The following is a 22,724-nucleotide window of genomic DNA, read 5'->3' as shown; positions in this document are numbered from 1 at the left end:
AGCAGTACTTTCTTCCTTATTACATGTCTTTTATTTCCCAGATTAGTCAGACCAAGAGCCAAGATCCTAAATCCCAGCTCTGTGCAAATTTGCAGGGGTCAGAGCCAGCCTCAGAGCTAAGCCTTAACTGCTTGCAATAATCACCAGCCTGAAATCATAAGGGATGCCTTCAGACTCTGGTGAGACAGGCTTCAAAATCAATTTTAAAAAAAGGTGGTCTTTTTATTTGCTGCTTATATTGTGTTCCTGGTTTCAAGATCTTCTGTGTGAACTTGGGAGCTCTTTTCATTATAAATGAAAGTGGAAATTGTCATGTAATCTCCAGATGCCAGAAGAGAATATTGTGTCTGCTACTGGGAGATTCTTGATAAAATCATGAGAGTGGGCAGCTGGATACATGGCCTATGAAATTATTCTAATAATAACAGAGTTTAAAGGCTCCTGGCAGACCCCCTGTGTAATCCCTGAAGAATTTACAGGCATATAGATTCTGCTTTAGAGTATCTCTGTTCTTTCCATATTTGATAAACAAAAATTATCATTTGGGCATAGATGTAAATTCCATGCCAAGGAAACAAAATAAGCTTGAACTTCTGAGTTCAAACCCTGTGCTTCCTGGGTCAAGGCAAGAAGACAAAAATGAAAACTTGAGGGATTCCAGCACATGTCCTAAACTGAAACAGTTGTTTGTTGCTGGGTTTGCTGCTCAAAATTCAACATCAATGCATACAGTAATGTTTTCACCATCTGGACTTAAGAGCTGTTTAAAGCTATTGGCTTAATCCAAATACGCTGAATTACATGCAGAAAGCATAATTCCATACCTTCTACCTTTTATTTGTTTCTGGCCAAACACAAATCCTTATCTCCTGGCTGTCAGCTGTGCAGTGAAGCCATTTGCTCAGCTGAGCTTCTTGAGGCTGCACACATCAGGTACATCACACATCACACTGGTGCTCTGCACTCTGTCCCCTCCATGTGCAACATCACTGGTGTCTCAACAATGGAATTTGTCCCCTCAGAGCTGCATGGAAGAGACAGAGAGGAGGAGGGAAACAAAAGGTATGTGTAAAAATGGGAAAGGGGGATAAAGGTGTATGTGTACTCATGCACCTCTGAGTATATGAAACATAATTGATAAGGAATGGTTTTGACAGTCAATGAGAGGTATTGACACTAAAAAGAGAAAAATCATTTTATTTAAATTAAATATTTGAAAGATGAGCTCTGGAGGCAGAAATAAGAATATAATGAAGTCAATGAACCAGGACAGAACACATAATTCTGTTCAAGGAAATTCAGTTTAATCTGTCAAGCAACCTAGTGATAGTGATTGTGGAAATAAGTTTTTCCTCCTGATCTTTTCCACTTCAAGGCAGTAGAAACTTAACAGTGAATATCTGACGTGACATATTGGTAGCATTTCTTTCCCACTTGCCTACAACTTCTTGGGTGCAAGGGAGTGCATCTTTGGGGTGTTATGTGGTTACAGGGCTCATTTCAGTCCCCCTTTAAGAAATATATTTTCATGTGCCATTTAATATCCCTTTAAAAAATACAACAGGAAGCATAGGTGTATTTTTCACAATTTAATATACATAAATAAAGTAGGCCCAAGTTAGCTATTGCCCTTTCTCCCATAGTGGCAGCAGAGAGCTGTTTTTCTTATCCTTGCAAGTCATCCAAGTCTGGAATGTTCAGCGATTAAAACAAATTCTATGACTGAAAGTCCTCTATGTGTGTTTATCTGTATTTTCTAAGTCATGCTGACTTCTCTGATTCACAGAAAATGGAAACTGAGAGTGTATAATGAGGTTGTAATGCTCTATGCTGTCTTTAAATCTTAATTTTTTTATTAAGCATCTACTTTTGGCTCCAATCACAGAGGAGAATGAGCTGCTGGACTTTTGATATGACCTGGTATGGCCATTCCTGGGGAGAAGGTAAGTAAGATACATATAAAATAACTGAAGAGAAGGTATAAAATAAGAAATCATAATATATGCAGCTCATCCTGTACACACATAAAACAATTATTCCTGTTACTGAGGAGCTTGTGCCAGCAGTGGGAAAGATCCTAGCAATGTAGAAAGTGTGTATCTGTGAATGCATATCTGTTCTCAAGGGAGAGGCAAGTGCCTAATTAAAGCAAAATCTATTTCAGAGCCTGTTAGAACCCAGTTTTTCTTAAAGGCTTTAGCCTTAAATTAATCAAATCAATAAAATATAACCACTCTGAGATATGAAGAAGTCAGGTAAATGTCCAATGGCTTAATTTTTGCTTCAGTTTGCTGAGGATGGACTATGGCCCAGCACACTGAAAAGTGACTTCTTGGTGTACAGAATCCTGGGAAGCAAACAGGTGCTGTGGGATGAAGGCAGGGCTCCCTGCCATTGTCAACCATCTTGGTTTAAACTTCGGGTTGAATAGAAAAAGATGGAGGAAAAATGCCTTTTTGTGTGAAGCAAATAAAAAAAAAAAACCCAGACTGTGAATTGTACACAATCCAGATGGAGTGATAAATATCTGCTACAAGGGGTTTTTTTCTGGGTAGGAGTCTGAGCACTTAAACCAGAGACACACTTTTTTTCTTCCTAAATTGTCAAAATTCAACACCTCTATTTGACTCCACGAAACACGAATATTTATGTTTCCCATTACAAAATAAACTTTTTGGACTCCCATACATTTGAGGAAATGTTATTCCCTTGGCTTCCATCAACTAAGGTGATGCAACAGTCCTGCTCTCTGCCTCTGTGTTTTACCAGCTTTCAGGCAGGCAGTAACAAATCCCATTTCTAATCAGGTCTCTGAGACAGCAAATTTGTTTGCTTGGTTTGTGGTTAGGCTGAGGTGTGCAACTAAAAACCTGACTCACTCTGTTGGATCAGAGTCTGCAAGGTGCTTTTGCTTCTACCAGTTTCTTACAGGTTTCCTGGGAAACAGGAGGCAGTCGAGCTTGGGCATGAGTTTAGGCATGATGTTGATGAGAGGAAATATTCTGTATTAACATGGCAGGTGTCAAATTCAAGACTATTTTGAGGCAATAGGAAGTTAATGCAATTAAATAATAAAAAATATTTAGATTTTTTTCAATTTTTCTTATAGCTTCACCACATTTTCTTCAGGAAATTTTCTTCATGTTCCTTCTTCAAACAGAATTTGATGGAGAGCTGAGAATTACCTATAATATTAAGTCAAATAACCTTAAAATTTCCAGTTCAATGGCAGGGAAAGTATTGCAATTGAAATTAGTAACAATGAAAGATCTGTCTAACAATATTATAGAGCAATCAAACAGTTGGTTCTAAAAACAGAAAGGAAAATACTGTGGTTTTGCTTCAAGATAAATATTTCTGCTTTATGCATGCTATAAAAATGTATCCCCTTCTGGACAAAGTAACCAGACCTAAAAAAATGAACCCTTGCCTTTTTTTGCACTCCCTAAATCTTTCTCTTTTTTAATGACCTCTGTGCCACAATTTTTGCCTCCAAGCAGTAATTAACCACTCTGCAAGTCACCACAAGTAAGCCAGAAATGAATTACATTTAAAAAAATAATCTGTCGCATTAATATATTTTAAACCAAAGTAATCAGACTTGTACTACTACACTCTCATGTCTCTCAAGTACAAATGTTATGAAATTTTCAATAGCTTTCAATGCTCTGCATAACAATTAAGGCTGAAAAAACTGCAAAGCCTGAACCACCAAAGGAAGTCTAAAATGAGCAGAACTGTCCTTGAACACACCTTAAAATAGTTTACATCTGCTGTCCACAGAAAGCGATACTTGCTTCACGCAACTTTTTTTTCCAGCGTCTTGCATAAAATGACGGGAAAATATGCAAATGAGATTAAACATCTTGCAATGCATTTGATCGTATCTTGCAACATCTTAGGGGTGGAGAAAATGTGATGAATGCCATCATCCAATTTTCCCTCAGGTTTTTAGTTAACCAGCAGAATGTCTACATGCAGAGCTTGATTCTTTCACTTAGGCTGGTACTAGTCAGGAAAAAATCTATTCAAGTCAACAAAAGCTCCCTCAGGCACACAATGCTCAGAGAATGGAAGGCTGTGCATCCTATCAGGTTACAGCTACAAACCTGTCAGTAAGTTTATAGTAAATCTCCTTGCTTCTGAGATATGACCTGCTTTGTTTAAGGAATACATGGCACTATCTTTACTATGTTTGCTTTATATCAGCTTCAATAGCAGTGGTGTTTATCAGGAGCTTTTCTCTGACATCATCTTTGCCAAATGACTTGGATTTGCGTGACCAGTATTGTCAAAGTAGAATAAACTGCCCAACTTTGCAATTCTCATCAATTTTCTGATCATTTTACACCAAAGTGTGGCATATCTCATTATTTAAATCTGTGCTAAATTTGCTGGAGTAAGATTCATTTTATATGAATGCTGATATATAACAGTTCCCTTTTTATATCAAGGAAAAATAGACTTTTAATTAGGAATTGTAGAGCAGTGTGATTAGAATGTTTTATATATTTTTAAGCACATATTTTGGGGTCTGAGAATAAGGAGCATCTTTGAGTTTGTTATGCCCAAATCCATTAAACCAGTAGAAAATAGATTAACAAGAATAAACCTTTTAATCTACTGGAAATTAAGTATGTAATCAATACTAGGAACAGAACACAAACCCTGTGATACACCAATGACAAATTCACTTTGAAGATCAAAGAAAGGAATTAAAAGTAATTTTTATGGGCATCATAACCTAACATTACAGTCAACTTTTAAGACCATATTATATTCATCTCAGCTGGAAATATTTCTGGGTGAAATCCTGAGGAAATTCTTTTACCTTCATATTTGGAGTATGTATATGTACCACAACAAAATTAACTACGTTTACATCAAAATAAGTAAAATCAGACTTTTGGCTACTTAGTAAATCTCAGTTGAAATGGGGCACTAAGAAGTGTTTGATGGTGACATTCAGACTGAGAGATCCAGGAGCAGCTTTGCAATGTGCATGTCTGTGTATGCTCCACCTTGTACGGCACCCATGTGTTTCCAATGCAGGCATAAGTTTATTCCTTCCATGTCAGACCATATCAGAAACTTTAGGGGAAAAAAAATAGAAGGAAATATTATTACAACAGGTTTTCTGGACAATAGAGAAGGGCCTTGAATCGTATTCAATTTGTAAGAAATTACTGAAGAGCAAATGTGACGCTCCAGGTTTCTGTAAGACAGAAGCTGGAAGCTGTAGGCATTCTCCAAGACTACTGCATCAAAATACAAGCCCTACCCTACCTCCTATGTCATACTGTTCTTATTTTTGGTTGGTTTTAGATGACAAAAAATTACAAGTCTCAGGCATTATGTCCGGAGGTGCACCGGCACAAGGATATTATGCTGCCTATTTTGTGTCACAGAAACTGCAATGTTTAAAAAGAAACATATGGGAGATAAAGAGGAGGACTAAAATATGAAACAGAATGCTATCTTTTTTCTTCTTAGTCTCCCTTCTTCACAGCTCTCTCTTCTCTCCCCTTTATCTTTTTTCTCAACCTTTTAAAATTTTTTTTTTACATTTTCTTCCAGAATTTCCTTTTCCAAGCAATCTGCATTTAAGCCAGAGTTACTCCACTAGTTTGAACCTTCTTAGTATGCATTTTGGAGGTAATTTCTGCCTTTTTGTTGTCTGGGTTAGCACAACAGCCCCAACATTTGACATCTGCATAAAGCATCTCTGAAGAAAAAGGTTTATTTTCAACAAAACTTTACGCACAGTCAAAGGATAACACAATAGCACATTTCTCTCCCTCTGCTTGCTCCCACTTCTGGGTGTGGCAAGAAGCCTTCTCTTTTTTGCTGGGTTCCTCTGTGCACATGCAGAAAACCCGAGTTCCCAGTTCCTGCAGATCTCTAAGCATTTCAGTTTTCTCTTTGTTCTTCAGCACTGTCTGGGAAAGATAAATCTTACTCACTTGGTTTCCATCAGGCAGATGTGGTCTCCAGTTATTGGCTGCTTATGTTTTTCCCCCCAAAGTTTCCTTTATAACCTTATCTTCGGCATTGTCTCATTTCCTGCTTGTTTCCCACCAGGACTTGCCTTTGATTTAGCAGGTGAACTTAGGGGCAGTTCCTGTTTAAAATGTATAGATGGGTACCTTATTCCTCACCAAAGCCTCAGGAGAGGTGTTCATGCACCTCCCCATACTACTCAGAGGGGCTTTTGAAATTAATTGCAGCTCCTCCTTGACTACCTTGGCTGCCCTCTTGCCTGTAGCTGTCTTCCAGCTCTGAAAGTCAAGGATAACTCCGAGAAAAACAAACAAAGGGAATGTTTTTTTGGCTTATAGTTTAAAATAATTGCTTTGCTTAGACCTTGTAACAACCTCTATCATTAACTTTTGGGAGTGGGCTGTTTTCATTAAATCCAAACATGTGCTCATACACGGTCTGGGAAATTCATGACAACCCACTGAGGTGCCATGACCTTCTTCTGGGATGAATAATTCTTGAACGGAAATTACAGTGGCACTGAGTGAGCTGTGCTGAGGTCGCATACGCAGCGTTACTCATCATGATAACAGCATCAGAACTTCATCGTTACATCTTTGTGCTCATAAATATTTTAGCAATGATTTGTGGCATTTTGCACTCAATTTTTCACACACTCAGAATCAAAGATTGCTAGTAACAAGCCAACAAAACAAAGGGCATTGAAGCTGCCATTCCCCATCTGGTATATGTATTCCTTGGTTTTGTGTTCCCTGAGTATCCCAAGAAATGGGCAGTTATGGCTTCTATGTTAATGGCACTGTGAGATGGGGCTGAAGTGGGCTCCCCTGGAGACAAAGATCTACCCCAAAGCCTTCAGAAACTGCTTAAAAATACATGTCATAAGACTTTCTCTCATAAGAAAGCCATAATTATGACCTGCTTACCTTAGAGCAGGGCTGATGAGACAGAAGCCATAAAGACATCAGAAAGAAAGCTTTTGGCACTCTGCTAGGGAGGGGAGAAATCAAGAACACACCAAGGGCAAGAGCATGCAAACATACGGGACTGGGACATGAGAAAATGACACCCTGACTAAAGTCATCTAGTCACCTTTGTGTGCTAGCTTTACTTCTAATTTGTCAACCAAGGAGTTGAACCTTTTCTACTTTCAATTACTGTCCTAGATTTGGCTGGGATAAAGCTATTTTTCTTCCTCATTGCTGGCACAATGCTATGGTTTAAATTTGGTATGAGAATAATATTGATAACACATTGATGTTGTCACTAAGCAATTTTTACACTTAGTCAAGGATTTTGCAGCTTCTCTCACTATCACACCAGCTAGTAGACTGGGGAGCACAAGCAGCTGGGAGGAGACACAGCCAGGTTGGCTGATCCAAAGTGGCGAATGGGATTTTCCATGTTATATGGCATGATGATCAACATATAAACCAGGGGGAAAGTGGTCAGAGGCTGCTGCTCAGGAGCTGCTGGGTATCAGTTGGTGGGTGGTGAGCAGTCACTTGTTTTCTACATTCTAATTCTATTATTGTTATTATCCCATCCTTTTCTGTCCTATTAAACTGTCTTTATCTCAACCCACAAATTTTAATTTTTTTTCTCAATTCTGTACCCCAACCCACCGGGAACAGGGAAAAGTGCATGAGGGGCTGTGTGGTCTTTAGATACCTGCTGGGTTAAGCTTACCAAGAAGGTTGCATGCCTAAAAACAAAGAAACAGAGAAACAAACACAACCCAAGATTTCTTCTCAGCTCTAGTAAACTTCATTGTTTTGTTCATCTTCACAGCAAAATACCCATGATTGTTAGTAGGCATTTAACTTGGCAGTAAAATTAATATTTGCATGGCCGCAAGTTACATCATATTCCATTAAGCAGGATGTGATCCACCATGTATCTGCAGAGCTCTCACAGTTAAATAGAGGAGGAAAGTGGATGAGGTAGAATTGAGCTGGCGTAAGACTGCAGCATGGAGGTGTGGTATCACAAAACCACTTTGCTGCTGCTGTTCTTCTCAGCACCTACCTGTAATGAGGTTTTACTTTACTACTGCACTGTGTTGAAGGGATGACTTTATGAGGAAGTTTGGTTAAGGATGATGATTTGGCTTCACCGTTCTTTATGGGAAGCTCTCTTTTAAATGGCTGGTGTACAAGTCAGGAATAACTTTGTTCTTGCACCTTAAAACTGATGTGAATATCTGTACCAGCAATTTAACTACAGGGAAAAAACCACAGAGAATATAATGGGTCTGATGCATTCAGTTAAAACAGGTCAACAGAGCTAAGCTGCCAATTTGTTGACATATCCTTTAGATTGCTTGTTAACAATCTGCAGGCTACTTGCCTGAATTGCTTGTGGAACAGTTTTGAACAGAGAGAACACCCAATAAGACTTCAGGGAAAAATCTACAAAGCCCTCAAACCCTCGGAGCACTGAATATACCATTTGTTAGGAAAGATTTGCATTTTATCTTTCAATTCTGCACATAAAACCAGGCCTCAGTTGCAGTTTAGTAAGAGCTGTGAGAGTTTATATGTCATGGGTGACTGCTCAGGCACATGCTTTGCTCTTTTAGGGGTTTTAGTCTTGCTAGATTTCAATGGAGTAGCCATTAAAGATCTTGCCATCTTATTAACAATAAAGGAATGGATTACGTAAAAGTGTAGTGCTGCCATTATTCCACTTTTATAGCAGAGAAATGAAATGCAGGAGAGAAGGGGTGCAGAGGCTAGAATCCTCATTGTGAGTTCCATAGGCTGTGCTGAGGGTCTCAGAATAGGTCTTGGATGACACTGTAAAACTCTGTAAGACGCACACAATTTCTTAGAGTTTTCCATATCTACAACCACGATAGCTGCTTTAATCTCTGATTAAGGAACAGGGTCTACAGAGCATCCTACTCTACCGGTTGCAAAGTAGGCATATCATACGATGACAGAAAAGCATCAGCAGCATATTTGGGTCAACTTCCCACTATGACTTATTAAGCCTTTTATAAAATAAAGCTCAAAGACCTTATTAATATCAACAAGGTGTGTTATAGTCACTCTTAATGGCAGGGATTAACCTTGTCATGGTTTGCTGCTTTCGTTACAGTGCTAACAGCGAGCTAGGCTTATCATTCTGTTCGCTATACTGTATCTTTACTGAGTGCAGCGAATAGCTGATTTGGTCTTATTCACAGCAGTGAAATGATATTTCAGGATTTCAACTTTCAGGATATTATGAATTTCTTCTGCAAAGCATGGATCTAAGCCTTGAGATACTGTGGCTAATCAATTATATTAATTTCTTGTTGAAGCAGTGAAATAAATTTTCTGACCTCTTATGTATTTCTCTAGTTGTGAACCAGCCAGGAGAATTGTGGGGATGTAATGGACCTTCTGGTTAAAAAATGAAAACAAAACTTGAACACTGAGCTAATGTTGAGCTATAAATTTAGGGGTAGATTCTAATCTCAGTAGGGGAAGGTACAGGAGATTTATTTCAGTATCCCTGAATTCCCTGTTAGTGGTATTCAGTATCCCTGCTAGTGAACTGTACTGTATTAAAACTGGAAGGGAATGAAGAGGACTGGAGCAAACAGAGTGTTTTGGAAAAGTGCTACTATTCCAGAGAAAACAAACTAACCCCAACACTTATCTACAGATTTTAACCATTGAAAGAATGCTTCTGTTTATTCCAGACACCAATGAGCTTGTTAGAATTGAGTTGGTCAGCTAAAGCACTGTAACATTTTAAAGTGCGGGCAGTAAGCTTCATGTGCAACTTCCCAGAAAAGTGACCATGCTCCCTTAAAATTTAAGAAGTTAAAATATTTTGTGTATCTTTTATTATTTTATGATTTTCACCTGTGAATCTTTCCTCATGCCAGTGGAACATCTTGAGCCTGATTTCTCCCTCCATTAGAATAAATGGCAAGTTTTCATGGGACAGGTGAAAATACTCAAGACCTCAGAGACTTAGATAATACATGTCTTCTTAAAGTAGATTGGATAACTAGAGAGAAAAACCTGCCACAGCAGTGTGTCTTAATGACTCTAATGCACATCACGTTGGAAAGTAGGACAATTAACAGTTTAACATAATGACAGAACATGCAGAACAGTCTCAAGGATGGCTCAATAGATTCACTTCAAAGTCAGGCAGTATCCACATCTGGGAAGAGGTAATGCCTTTGTCTGCAGCTTTCCTGAAGTGAGTGTTCAAATAATTTTTTCTTTCTTAACAGCTGGGGAAAAAACTCAGGGGACTTGCTGTGTTTGAACCAAATCTCAAGGTGAACTGTTTCAATGCAGCTAGTAAAGGCTGCCATAAATACACGGAAGAGATTAATGCGTCCTTTTATAAAGGGGGCAGGAGAGGTAAAAAGGTGCTCCCACTGCTGGAGTTCCTCAGTGGAGTCTGCCAGGATGCCCTGAGGTGCTTAAGACCTCCAAACATACACACAAAGTAATCCTCCATCTTGTGGGCTCACCCCTCAATCCTTTCCTAGCAGGCATGAGTACCTCTGCATTTTTATCAACTTGACATTATAATTTATCTTACTCTCATGTTTTATATCAACCTATTTTTGCCAATTATTTATAAATTATTTGGGAGCAGGGTTTCCGAAGTGAGGCCTGAGTATCAAAGGCAGAGTTATAATTCTGTGTATCAGATAAAATCCTATGTCCTTGTACATGTGTGAGGTGTATGGAGGATGAATTCCAGGATGACCACCTGTAATTCATCTGGCTCATGCTCTGAACAGCGCAGAGGTCCACACAGAGTCAGAAATGTGCTCCCAAATGAGAAGGGTATGCCACTGGACCTTCACAAGAGCTCCAGAGAGGTCTTCTGCTACTGAAGATCTGAAAGCTGTGGCTGGATGGATGAATAGCTCTGGTCCTGGCAGCACAGATGAAATAACTGCAGCCCAGCTGATGGAGTCTGTAATGGTTATATTGGTTTGTCAGGAGACTCAGGACCACTGGGACCTATTTCTGAGCAAGTTCTAAGAAACCTCTGGATCTTCCAGAGAACTGATCACCTCTAAAGACACACACTACCTTCAAGTACTTTGTTTTGGTAATCCTGATAACTGTTTATCTACAGGCTATGGCTTTATAGTATTTTTGTTTTCTTTTGCCTTTTTTTTTCTCCTGCTCCATTCCAATTTGAACCACTTTAATGAAGTAAAGGGGGGAGACTTAGATCTGCTTTCTCCAGCTGAGATGGAAAAACATCCAGGGAATATAGGGTGTCTCTTGCAGTTCTTGTGCTTTCAACTCCAGCTATACCTTGTTAATACCCCAAATGTTTTCATCTATGCTGGGACAAGTGCCAGAAGTTAGAGTTGGCCTACATACAAGGAAACAGCGATAAACTGCCCGCTCAGCTCTCTCATGCATAAACTAATGGAATCAGTGGACCTGGTCCTATTTTCTCATTTGTGGACATCCTTTTATGCAGATTCATCCTGTTTGGACACCAGAGACAGGAAGAAAACCTAACGTGCCTTTGAAATTTAACACACTGCACTTCAAGAGGGATCTGGAGAAATGGTTTAAATCCCTTGCAGAAACAAAGGTATTTAAAATCTTAGTTAATATGGACACAGAGAAAACTGGTGTGATTTCCCTCTTATGTTTCAGCTAAGCTGCAAGTTTGGGACCATGGTGTTGAGGCAAAGAGGAGCACCAGGGCAGGTAGATGACAGTAAGCCATGGCTATGGTGATCCCCATGTCTCCTCTGGAGGAAGGTCTGAGGTTGCAGGATCACTTACTGAAGAAGGTAATTCAAGTCTCAAGTCTGCATTCTCCCTGAAGATTCAGGTTTCTGGTTTGAACCCCTTTCCTCTCTGAACACAAAAGAAGAAATAACTAGAAGAGAGTAATCAGAGATGTCCCCAGCGAGAACAGAGTTATTTTAATGTAGTCCAGAACACTGTGAAAAAAGATGAAAGCATATATAAGATATGTGTTGAATATATCAAGAGAAATTTTAAGAGAACTTTCTGCTGTGTTGAGATGAAGCTGACCCAAGTAAAGGGGAATAATGGAGCAGAGAAACTGGCATATCTTGAGTGGTTGCAAAATCTTTCTGCACTGGTTTTGGATTGACTTTGTTAAGGGATTGCTCCTGTAGGCTACTTTTCTTCAGCATTTCCCTCGACCAGATTTCTACATATTTTCCTCTGAAGAATCCACATATAGATTTACTGAAGGTACCAGGAGAAGTGTATCCTCAGTGGCATTGTGGCAAGTGATGACCCCCAAATGACAGATACACTGCTGCACTGCCTTCTCTCAGTCCTGCTGACAAGCAGCCCTGAGGGCAGAGCCTGAAGTTTGCCTGAATAAAACCAGAGCACCAAAGTGCATCAGCAGCCAGGACTAACCAGGAGAAAGGAAATATTTTACCTTTCCTTCATGAATAGCAAGTAGGTTGAGAAAGTATTCCTTGATGCACGTCCACACCAGGGTAGCCTCCCTGGAGGGCTGCAGGGAGAAGGACAGACAAGACTGTCTGTCAGGGATTGGATTAGTTGGATTATCAAGGTGGAGGGTGGCTGATGGTGCTGTCTTGTCTGGAGGGCCCAAAAGCTGATTCCTGAGCATGGGTCCACTGGGAGACCCAGGGGGCTGAGTCATCCCCATTCCCACTTGATGCAGTTTCCCACTATCAGGCAAATCTGCCTTTTTTATGGTTTCAAAGCCCAAAGCTTGGCATCACAGCAAAGCTAAGAGACCTGAAGTCCCAGTTCATGTTTAGCTTAGTCTACAGATGAGTATATCTCCAATTTCAGCTACTTTATTGCTCTGCTGAGCTTGCTTGGCTCTGCTGACGGCAATACCAGGCATTGCTTCTGTGACCATTCTCACACTGTGGTCGTAGTGTTTTACATCATGCACAATCCCATTTTGTATGCATTCCTGGTTTTGTTTTTCTTTTTTAATGAGGTTAGATATTACTTCATAGAATGAAGCTATTTCACCATAATAATGACTAAGATTTTCCTGTTTAGGGGGAAAGAATTGCCTTAAGGTTCTGAGGAAATCTGTGACATATTTTTACCAGGGAAACAGCAAGTTTTGCTTTATTTATTTTTCTTCTGAGTAGGTAGAATTATTAATATTCTTCTGTGCATATAAAGTAAGTCTTATGTTCAATCCCACTTCTTAACTTCTAGTTGTCAAAAATTACTATAAATTAAATAACCATGTGTGTCCCCCACATTACAGTGACTGCATCCTTAGAACTTCTCTATGCAGCCTCAATAGTGCTATGTAGAAAGAGGAACTGAGGCACAGAGAGGCAAAATTGCTTGCATATTTAGACAGAGGTAGGCATGAATCCCAAATCTACTGAGTCCTAGTTAAGTGCCTTGGCTACAAAATACACCTTTTCTCTATGGACATTACCACTATGATTTGCAATGGAGCTTAAAGAATCTACTTATGCCATCCCATAAGATTTGAGCACCTAACTCCTTTAGTACCTTTGAAAATCCATTTGAAAGTACTTTCTCATCCTTTTTTTTGGGTATACAATACTGTCTTCTCTATTTCCCATTTAAGATTATACCTGTTACTAAAGGTGGATTTAAAGTTTAAAAATCTCTGTGTTTTTTTCTGACTTGGAAAAAAGCTTGTAAGTTCCAACATTTTAAAGTTTAGTAGACTGTGTTCAGCTGTCTTCCACTGCAACCACATTGTGTAATGACTTTCATTAAGTCCAGGATCCCATCTCAGAATGAATATGTTCTTATATAAATAACAGTGTCACCTCCCCAAACGTTGTGTTGAAAAATGTGTGGTGTGAGTGTTTAAAGAAAGGAGTTGGGATTGCTAAGAAATATGTCTATTATTTACCCTGCCAGTGTTCCAGCAGAGAGATGCTGAAAGTAACTGCTGTGCTACATAGCTAAAATGAAATGGAGGGAACAAGTCATCCAGCAAGTCCAGATATTGCAAAAATCAGATGGGAATCAGCTGTTTTGTGTTTTCCCTTTTGGATTGAGAGCAAATTATTTTCTGGGTTGCAGTAGGTGGAAGAACAGTTACTGGGGAAGCACAGAGGACACCCCACAACCTCTGTGCATTTCAGAGAAAACTGCCAGGCCCCAGATCCTTCTCCCCCTCTACACACAGTCTGAGCTAGTTCACTAGAACTCAGCAAATGTTATAGCCTTTCCTGTTTGCTTTGCACTGCTAATATATTTGTGCATTGCAAAACCTTGCATCTTCTTGAAAATATCCTTTGGGGGGGGAGTGGGAAATCCATATTCCTCTGTTTGGCAGAATCTCTTTGATGTCTCCTCTCCTCCTGTCATGCTTCTGTCTGTGTGAGGATAAATGCACTGCAACTGGAAGGGTGAGATAAATAGCGTAAGGAGAAATCATTATAAACCTCCGTGCTCAAGAGGTGCATTCTCGGAAATGTGCCAGTCATAAAATCTGACCAGGCCTGAAAAATAAAAATCTCTCAAATAATAATATAGGATCTCCATGGACCATTTTCTTATGCCTCTTCCCCAAGCATGGAGCATTAAAAGATTGAAAACTCCTTTTTGCTTCATTCCATACAGCCTGAAAAACCACACGACATACTCCACATGCGTTTATAATAATAAAATGCGGAATAAAAGAATTTTCCTTCTTGAAATTGTCTACAAAATGAACCTTGTCCCTGCAAAATTAAATACAAATAAAAGGAATGGGGGACAACCATGGTATAAGCCTATGTATTCTTTCCACTACTCTTCTGAATGATAAGCTGGAAAAGTGCTAAAACCAGATACTTTTTCCTATGTTCTGTGGGGTGGTGAAGATGTATATATACATTTATATATAATTCAAGTGCAAGTCATATCATTTATATGGGGAATAAGCCTCTTACAGGCGGGCCTAAAACCTTCCTTTCTTTTCTGAGAAAATTTCAAGTGCACAATGAATGTGAAAACAATGTAAGAAACCTTTGGCCACCCAAGACGTCACGAGCATTGTTCTGCTGTGCTTCTGGCCTCGTTGGAGCTGACACACAGCATAATGAGTAACAGGACTCCTCCCCGTGGTGCTCCTGTAGGCAACTTACAGGACTTGTTTGTGAATCATTCTTCCTCCCTCTTATTAACAGCAACTGCTATAATGATTTTCTGACCATAGTTATCTCCTGGAGGAAACCTTGCTGATGCAGTGTTACACTCATTATGCTGTGCAGGCTGACTTCATCAAACCTCACCTTTTGCTTTGATGCATGAATCTCAAGCATGAGAGGGATGTGCTTTTTTTCCCACAGATTATTCAGCGGGTTATTATGGAAACCACATTTTATAAATGGGGATTGCCCTGTTAGAAAAAGCCAATTAACACAATGAGGATTTAGGAGCATTCCCTTGCCAGCTGTCTTTAAAATAATTCCAAAATCATAAACTAGATGGCTCTATCATGAGCAGTCTGCCCTGGCTCTCTTGCCTGACCGAGATTCTCGGTGTGCAGGAGTGAGGTGTACAAGCCAGAAAGCAAGACTTGCTCCAACCTGCACCCTCCTGCATGGCTCACAGCAAAGAAGAGGCTGGTGATACCTCTCCTCCACACCGCTCCCTTCTGCCTCCCCTGGCTCTGCCCCCAGGGCTCGGGCAGCTCTCTGCCAGCTCCCCTGTCTTTCACCTGGTGGTAATTTTCACCTGGCTGCTTGAGCACTTTTTAACAACCAGTGAAGTAAAAGAATTAAAATGGATATAATATATTGTCATATTTCTTCTAAAAGAGGAAATGTAAAGCAGTGAGGTTTTTTGTTACAACATTTTTATCTATTTATCTTGTAGGTAGGGTTTAATTACTCCCTAATTATGTTTGCCCAAGTTTGCCCCAGTTTCTTCCTTCAGATGAGCACTATTCAGATCACACATTTGTGGATTTGCTACTCATGACATGATCAGTCTGGCATTTTCATTATCCTTCAACTTTATCTCTCCTCTTGAATCAAGGTTGCTGTCATTAATAGTATTTTTACTGCCACAGTTAACTTCAGATGAGGATTTAGACTGCATTTTTCTCCACTTGATGTAACCAGCTAGGGAAAGGAGGTCTCTGTACTGGGGAAATTATCAGTTAAAGTGACCTTTCAGGGCCCTCCTTCTTTTGGAAATGGTTTCTGTTGAATTAATTTATTATTTTCTGCCCACATTTGAATCTCTGAAGCTGCCTTATTTTTTGTCCTCATCCTCCTGCTTCACTGCTGTCTGTGTTTATTGATCATATACTTCTTGGGCCATTGCCCCAAAGAAAACTGAGCTGTAATGTCACTCTCAATCATTATTCAGCATTCAAACACTTCACCTGCACTCATCAATCCTGCTTCACCAAGCAAATGGATTTCATATTTTAGGTAAGGCTCTGAGAGGTATACTGAAACACAGTCAAGTACTCAGTATCTCTGATACATTTTACCTATCTTCTCTCTTTTCTTAAAACCATAAAGTGGTATTGCAGTAGGCCTTGCTTTATGTATTCAAGCACAGAGGCATCTCACTTCATTGCATGTTTTTGATCTCTCCTAGCTCTTGCCAGCTTCACAGGCCTCAGTAGGTGGCTAACAATTTATTTCCATTGTGCTGGAAGCTCCATTTTCTGTCCCCTCTTAGTTACCACATCTCTGCTGATCATACACTCTTAGACTTGCTCAAGTTTCCTTTGAGACACCAAGAGACTTTTTGAAATCAATGGTTCACAAGCACAAGTGAGTTTACTTTTTAGCTTTTTGCCAGGTAGAGTGTACTGTTGTTTGTGTAAGGACTGCCAAAAGTTCCTCTTAAGCTGTTAGTGAAGATGGTCGTATATTGATTTGTTCATTAATTCCTGTTCTATCATCAAATTTCATTTGGAAAGAACAGAGAAATTATTATTCTGTCTCATTCAACAAGGAATATAAAATTACTTTTTGGCACAGATGCAATAACTTGGCATTTGCTATGTTTCCCTTTAAATGATGAGATAAAGAATATGAGAATAGCTCATGATTATTTCTGATTATGAATCAAATCTGAACATGAAATGCTTCAAAAGGACACTCCAAGAGTTTTTCTTTCTTCCACTCTGAAAATAGCTACTTATCCACCTATCTACTATGTTTATCCTGGCTGTGCAAATATTTTAGACTGAAGTTAAAAGAAAGCTTGTTTCTAAATTAACCATGAAAAATCTTAAACATCCTTGGGATACAGAGACTGCCACCAAATTCTGCCATCAAAGCTGCTCTGCTTGACCTATTATTTGTATACAGAGAAGGATTTGTGGGTTAGGTGATGTTTGGAGGCCATTTTGGGCATGATCGTGAAATGACAGAGGTCTTGATTCTTGGAGAAGTAAGGAGAGGATCAGAGAACTGCTGCCTTACACTTCTGGAGGGTGGACTTTGGCCTGTTTAGGTGCCTGGTTGACAGAGTCCCTTGGGAGTCAGTCCTGAAGAGCAAAGGACCCCAGGAAGGCTGGACATTCTTCAAGAAGGAAATCCTAGAGGCACAGGATCAGGCTGTCCCCACGTGCCTAAGACAAGCTGGCAGAGAAGAAGACCAACCTGACTGAACAGAGAGCTTTGGCCAGAAATCAGGAAGAAAGGGCTGACCTCTGGGAGAAAGGGCAAAAAACTCAGAAGACCTCTGGGAGAAAGGGCAAAAAATCAGAAGGACTACAAGGATATTGTGAGGGTATGCAGGGAGAAAATTAGAGGGGCCAAAGCTCAGCTAGAATTTGATTTGGCTATTGCCTTAGAAGTCGATAAAATGCTTGTACCAATACATCAGCAATAAAAGGCAGGCCAAGGAGAATCCCCATCCTTTTTTGGATGTGAGGGGAAACATAACAAAGGATGAGGAAGAGGCTGAGATACTTAATGTATTCTTTGCTTCAGACATTAATGGTAAGAACAGTTGCTCCCTAGGTACCCAGTCCCCTGAACTGGAAGACAGGGATGGGAAGCAGAATGAAGCCTTACAATCCAAGGGCAAATGGCCAATGACTTGCTACACACACACAAGTCTGTGGGATCCAACCAAAATGATTCCATGATTCCATGATTCTAGCAGTTATTTTTCTTTTGTCCTGGGGACTTTTGTGTTCAAGATCAGCTTTGTAAGATTAGCTTTTAAACTGAAAGACTTAGCTAATTAAAAAATATTCCCTGCAGGAAACTAATGTTGAAATAATCGTGGACAGTCACCGAGGTAAAAATCTATGTCAAATCAACTTATGTTAAAAAATTCTACCAAGGTAGAGCTAGGAATCAACATTAATGACCTGATCATACAGCACAATGTCATGCAGTATAGACACAATCCTCCTGAAAGTCTGTGTGCCCATTTTGGGAACCTCAGAACTAAAAAGCCTAAGTAAAAGTGTCATCAAAACAGAAAAGAGATGCACGTAGTAGTAGAAGGGTTGAGAGGATTAATGTGAAGACAACAGAAGAAAGCAGAGGCAGCTGTGGAATTAAAGGTCAAGCCAGTCTAATAAAACAGGCCTTTTGCATGAGCTAGGAAGAGAATCCCAATTTTGAATAAATTTAGGGCATAATGATTTGCGTAATGATTAAATGCTAATGGAGTTATGAGTCAGTGCAACCAATACCTGACCATGGTGATACATATAGGATCCTGTTTCCCTCCAATAGCTGGCCTAAGTGAGATAAGACCTATCTTTGCTGGCTCTGAACCATCCTCTCCATCTTCCTGGGTTCTGTATGGTCTTTATTTCCAGGGGTACAGCAGTGAGCAAACATGTAGCTCAGGTCCTAGAGCAGTAGAGACTCACCTCCTATGGGGCTGAAAGCAAAGTCATGCTCTCTGATGGACCACAGGTTTCTCCAAATGGAGGCTGCTTGGGTACATCTTCACCTGTAAAGCAGTTGAATTTTGTGAACTAGGAACCTGCCCATGAATAATGGAAAGATATTGTACACAGTTATGGCATGTCTGCAGCACACAGTGTCTTTGGACAGGATTCTGCTTGCTGACTATGGCACTGGCATTTGACATCTCTAGATAATACTTGATATGTGGACACATGTTGAAGGTGAACACTCAGTGCTGAGGGTGTGCTGAGGCAACTTGTCGAAATTTATGCACTTCTAGGGTTGCACTAAGAACATGACTTCACTAAAACTAACCTTCTTTATGGGAACAATGCGGTACTGTGGTTGATGTAAATAAGATGTAAATATGATGATGTAGGCTGTGGATTTAAGTTCATTTTAGAAAATATGAACTTTTTGTAGCTGACATATCCAGCTGTGCAAACAGCAGCACCAAGTGAGCTACCTTAACTTTACTAATACATGAAGTTTAGAATAGAAGCTGTGCTAAATATAAATGATTCCTCCACTTAGAAGTAGTTGAGTAGTACAGCAGACAGGGAGGAAATACAAGGGGAGCACGAATTATTTCTCCAGCTCTTATAAAGTAGGATTAAAAATGGTACATTTCAGTACCTAATTCTTATTCATAGCAACAGCTTTTGCCTCTCTTAGGCAATTTCCACAATATGGAAATTTCTGGCATATCAGCTGCCAGGAAGGAAAATGATGACTATGCCAGAACTATTTCTTCATTCCTGTAGCACAGAGCTTCTAGTAGTCTGGTGCTGTTACTCCACTTGAGTGATATATGACTTGAGCTGGATCCTTAGTAAAAGCACAGGGATCGGAAGCTGTTATCTCTTCTTTAGAAATGGGGAGTATGCAAAAAATTGCAATCAGACATGGGATGTCCCATGTTCAGCAGTGCTTTAGGGAGAACTGGAATCCTGTTTTGCTGAAGTATTGTCCTCTCAGTGACTGTAATGCAGGCTTCTATAGTTGTTTTGCCTTCCAGCTGCTATCCTACGTCACAAAACCCCAAAACCCAATAAAAAAAATAAATAAATAACCTGTATCATTAGCTTCAAATAATACCATGTTTTCAATGCTATAAAAACACCAGTGCTGCATAAGGATACTTTCTAACCAAGGTATCAAATGATGGACATGGGGCATGCTGCTTCCACTGGCATTTCCCCTTTTCTACAGGGCTTAACCACTGTTGACATCTCATTAATTCACCCAACTGTGACTATGTCATATCAACATATGAAGCTAACCTGTGTGCTCAGTCAGTTTGCTTGTGTTCAGCATCAGGCTTTTTCTTGCTGCTTTTTTTCCTCTTACATCACTTTTTTCCCTCTTCGGCCAGAAATGTGGCAGACCATTTTTTTTTTTTTAGCATATGCCAGTGTTCAGCTGTTGAAACAGCAGGGGAGGTTAAAAATGTGGACAGGGAGCTGCTCTTCATCCTTAGTAGCTGAATGCTTTGTGGCCATCACCGGCAATGCTTTCTCTAACCCTGTGACCCTGTCTGGTCTCAGACACAAACCTTTCACCTGGGGTGGAGACCAGCATCGTGCTAAACCAGCTCCAAGTCTGCTTTTACTGAGTAGCTTTTTTTAGACAAATGCCAAATAGTAATATTAATTTGTGATTTTTCAAGTGTGTCCTCATTACTTTTTTTGGGCTTCTTCACCTCTAGAAACACAAAAATAAAAGAAGAATAAAACCAAAATCTTGTCTGAATACAATATCTAACTGAAAGGATCTATTCCAAAATTCTTAATACTAGAGTAACTTGAGCCCTCATTTAAAAATACTCTATTGCATTCCTTACCATTGCCAAGCATACATTTCCATTTTCTTTCAAAATATGGCTACTGAAAACAAAAAAGGTGAGTCACCTTTTCAATACCTAGAAGTGTTACAGATATAACATCTGTTTTTTTTCCCAGAAAGAGTGGGCAGAAATTTATAAATTACATTTTCATTACAGGACACAACTTTGAGAGTTAACTCTGGCAGAATCTAAATTACTGGACCCCAGAGTTTTGACAGTTAAAAAGTTTTGAGAAGTTCCTTCTTTCTGTACTCTTTATAGTAAATTCTTTCCCATGGACAACAGTTCTCATTACATTATTTGGATTTTCATGGAATAGGTGAAAACTAAGTTATTTCCTCCATTTTTGTTGTTTTTATAACAGAGACAGAATATAAAGTGAAATACCTGATGTAGGAGGGTAATTTTTCTCAAAGTGGTATTTTCCTTTAGAAAAAAAAAAAACCCTTGTATTGAAAAGTTTCCTCTTTCTCAATTAAGTTTCCCTTTTTTATCAAAACAAAAGAATGTAATTGACTTCACTTTCCCATTTGCAGTACCTCTGAATCTTGATATAAAGCAACTGTCCATAGATTTTTTTTGTGCTTTAATGAGAAGGGTCACACTACCATATCAAGGTAGAGAGATCATGGTGGGATAATTTTAAGGAGGAAATCTTGGACTTCCCTGGGAAGAACAGGGAATTAATTTAGTTTGGATTTATTTTTGCTGTAGTCCAAAAAAGGAGAACTATTATACTTCACATAGTATGTAGAGATACTCCATACAGAGTATTTCTATTATGTATTTCTTACAGTAGTCTTTGGTTACAAAAATGAAAGCTATTCCATGAAAAGGGATTAAATTCTTTGCTGTGCTGAAGTTTCAGCAGAATCTGTCAGGGTACATGGCAGTGCCTCTGCTTCTGCTCTTGTCTATGGCCGTCCAGTCTGCCACTGGCTCTGCTTTAGCAGGCGATGTGGAGCATTGCAAATTCCCATGGCCTGGCAACTACAGAAATCTTCTGGTACAAAGAAGTGTGGACTCAGTGAGGCTGGGAGCAGTTTATCTGTCATTTGCTGTGTGCCAATTAGTGGATGAAAGACCCTAACAGTATTTTCCCCTCATTTAGGCATAATGAGGAAGTCTACTTAGACTGTTTCAGTAGATGTGAATGGAGCAGACAGAAGTATTAAATCTTTATTATTTCCCATATGAAGTAAAATTCTCAGTTAACGGGTGTGAATTAATATCTGGAGGTTCCTTCATTCTGATACAGTCAATGGAAAGAGGGAAGCACCTAATCTAATGTAACAGCATCTTCACCTGCATGTCCTCAGAGAAATTTATTGTTCCTGTCACCTCTGTGGGAAGTGCAGGTAGTTAAACTATGCACACCAGTTACCTAAATTTCATTAAGTTAGAGGTCTGAATGAGTAAAATGGAAAATTCCACACAAGAGTGGTGAATCTGTAAGTCCTGTAAGTATTCTGTAAGCGTTCACCTTCTCTTCAGGGCATTAGTACTTAACAGATCAAATCCAAGCTGAGTCAGTGGAGAGATGTATGTTTGAGCATGAGGATGAAGGAGAGAAGCTCAGGAATTACATGTCCGTGTCTTGAAGAACAGGTGTTTCATGCTTGGTTTTTGGTTCATCAAATGTCTTCTTGATTGTACACATCTCCTGTGCCACAGGATTGTCTGTTGCAGCTACTGCTAACAAACCCAGATCTGAGCATCTTTTTGATTCAAGGGAGATGGAGGTATCCTTGTACCCTATCTTCTTTTTGTCCTCTCAGAATTACTTGCTTTCCAGCTGATACCTTTTTTGCTATAATTGTCACTGCAGTGATTTCCAAGTTTTTGTTGTAATATTGCAATACTGAGATAATTTTGCAATTAGGTTCTCACTTTTTCTTCTGGTTTGGACTGTTTGGGTTTTTTTTTGTTTTTGGTGGGGTTTTTTTGTTTGTTTTTGTTTTTTTTTTAAATTTAGTTCTCAAAATAGAATGCTTTTAGTTTGGTTTTGTTGTGTTTTGGTTTTAGATTTTTTTTTGG

The 22,724-nt window shown here is 39.4% G+C and overlaps 1 protein-coding gene across 1 annotated transcript in view; it reads right to left on the bottom strand.

Moving 5' to 3' along the window:
• Nucleotides 1-5,070: 5,070 nt before the first annotated feature.
• CDK14 (cyclin dependent kinase 14) overlaps nt 5,071-22,724 on the bottom strand; it is a 516,637-nt gene continuing 498,983 nt past the window's right edge. Inside the window, exon 15 of the mRNA XM_085050690.1 lies at nt 5,071-5,091. The gene's annotated coding sequence lies outside the window, so the exon portion shown is untranslated. The remainder of the gene's footprint in view (nt 5,092-22,724) is intronic.

This window comes from Lichenostomus cassidix, chromosome 2, assembly GCF_008360975.1.
Source record: "Lichenostomus cassidix isolate B80296 chromosome 2, HeHo_3.0, whole genome shotgun sequence".
Classification (NCBI taxonomy): domain Eukaryota; kingdom Metazoa; phylum Chordata; class Aves; order Passeriformes; family Meliphagidae; genus Lichenostomus; species Lichenostomus cassidix.
The sequence above is the reverse complement of the archived record's forward strand: the minus strand, read 5'-3'. Positions and strand labels throughout refer to the sequence as shown.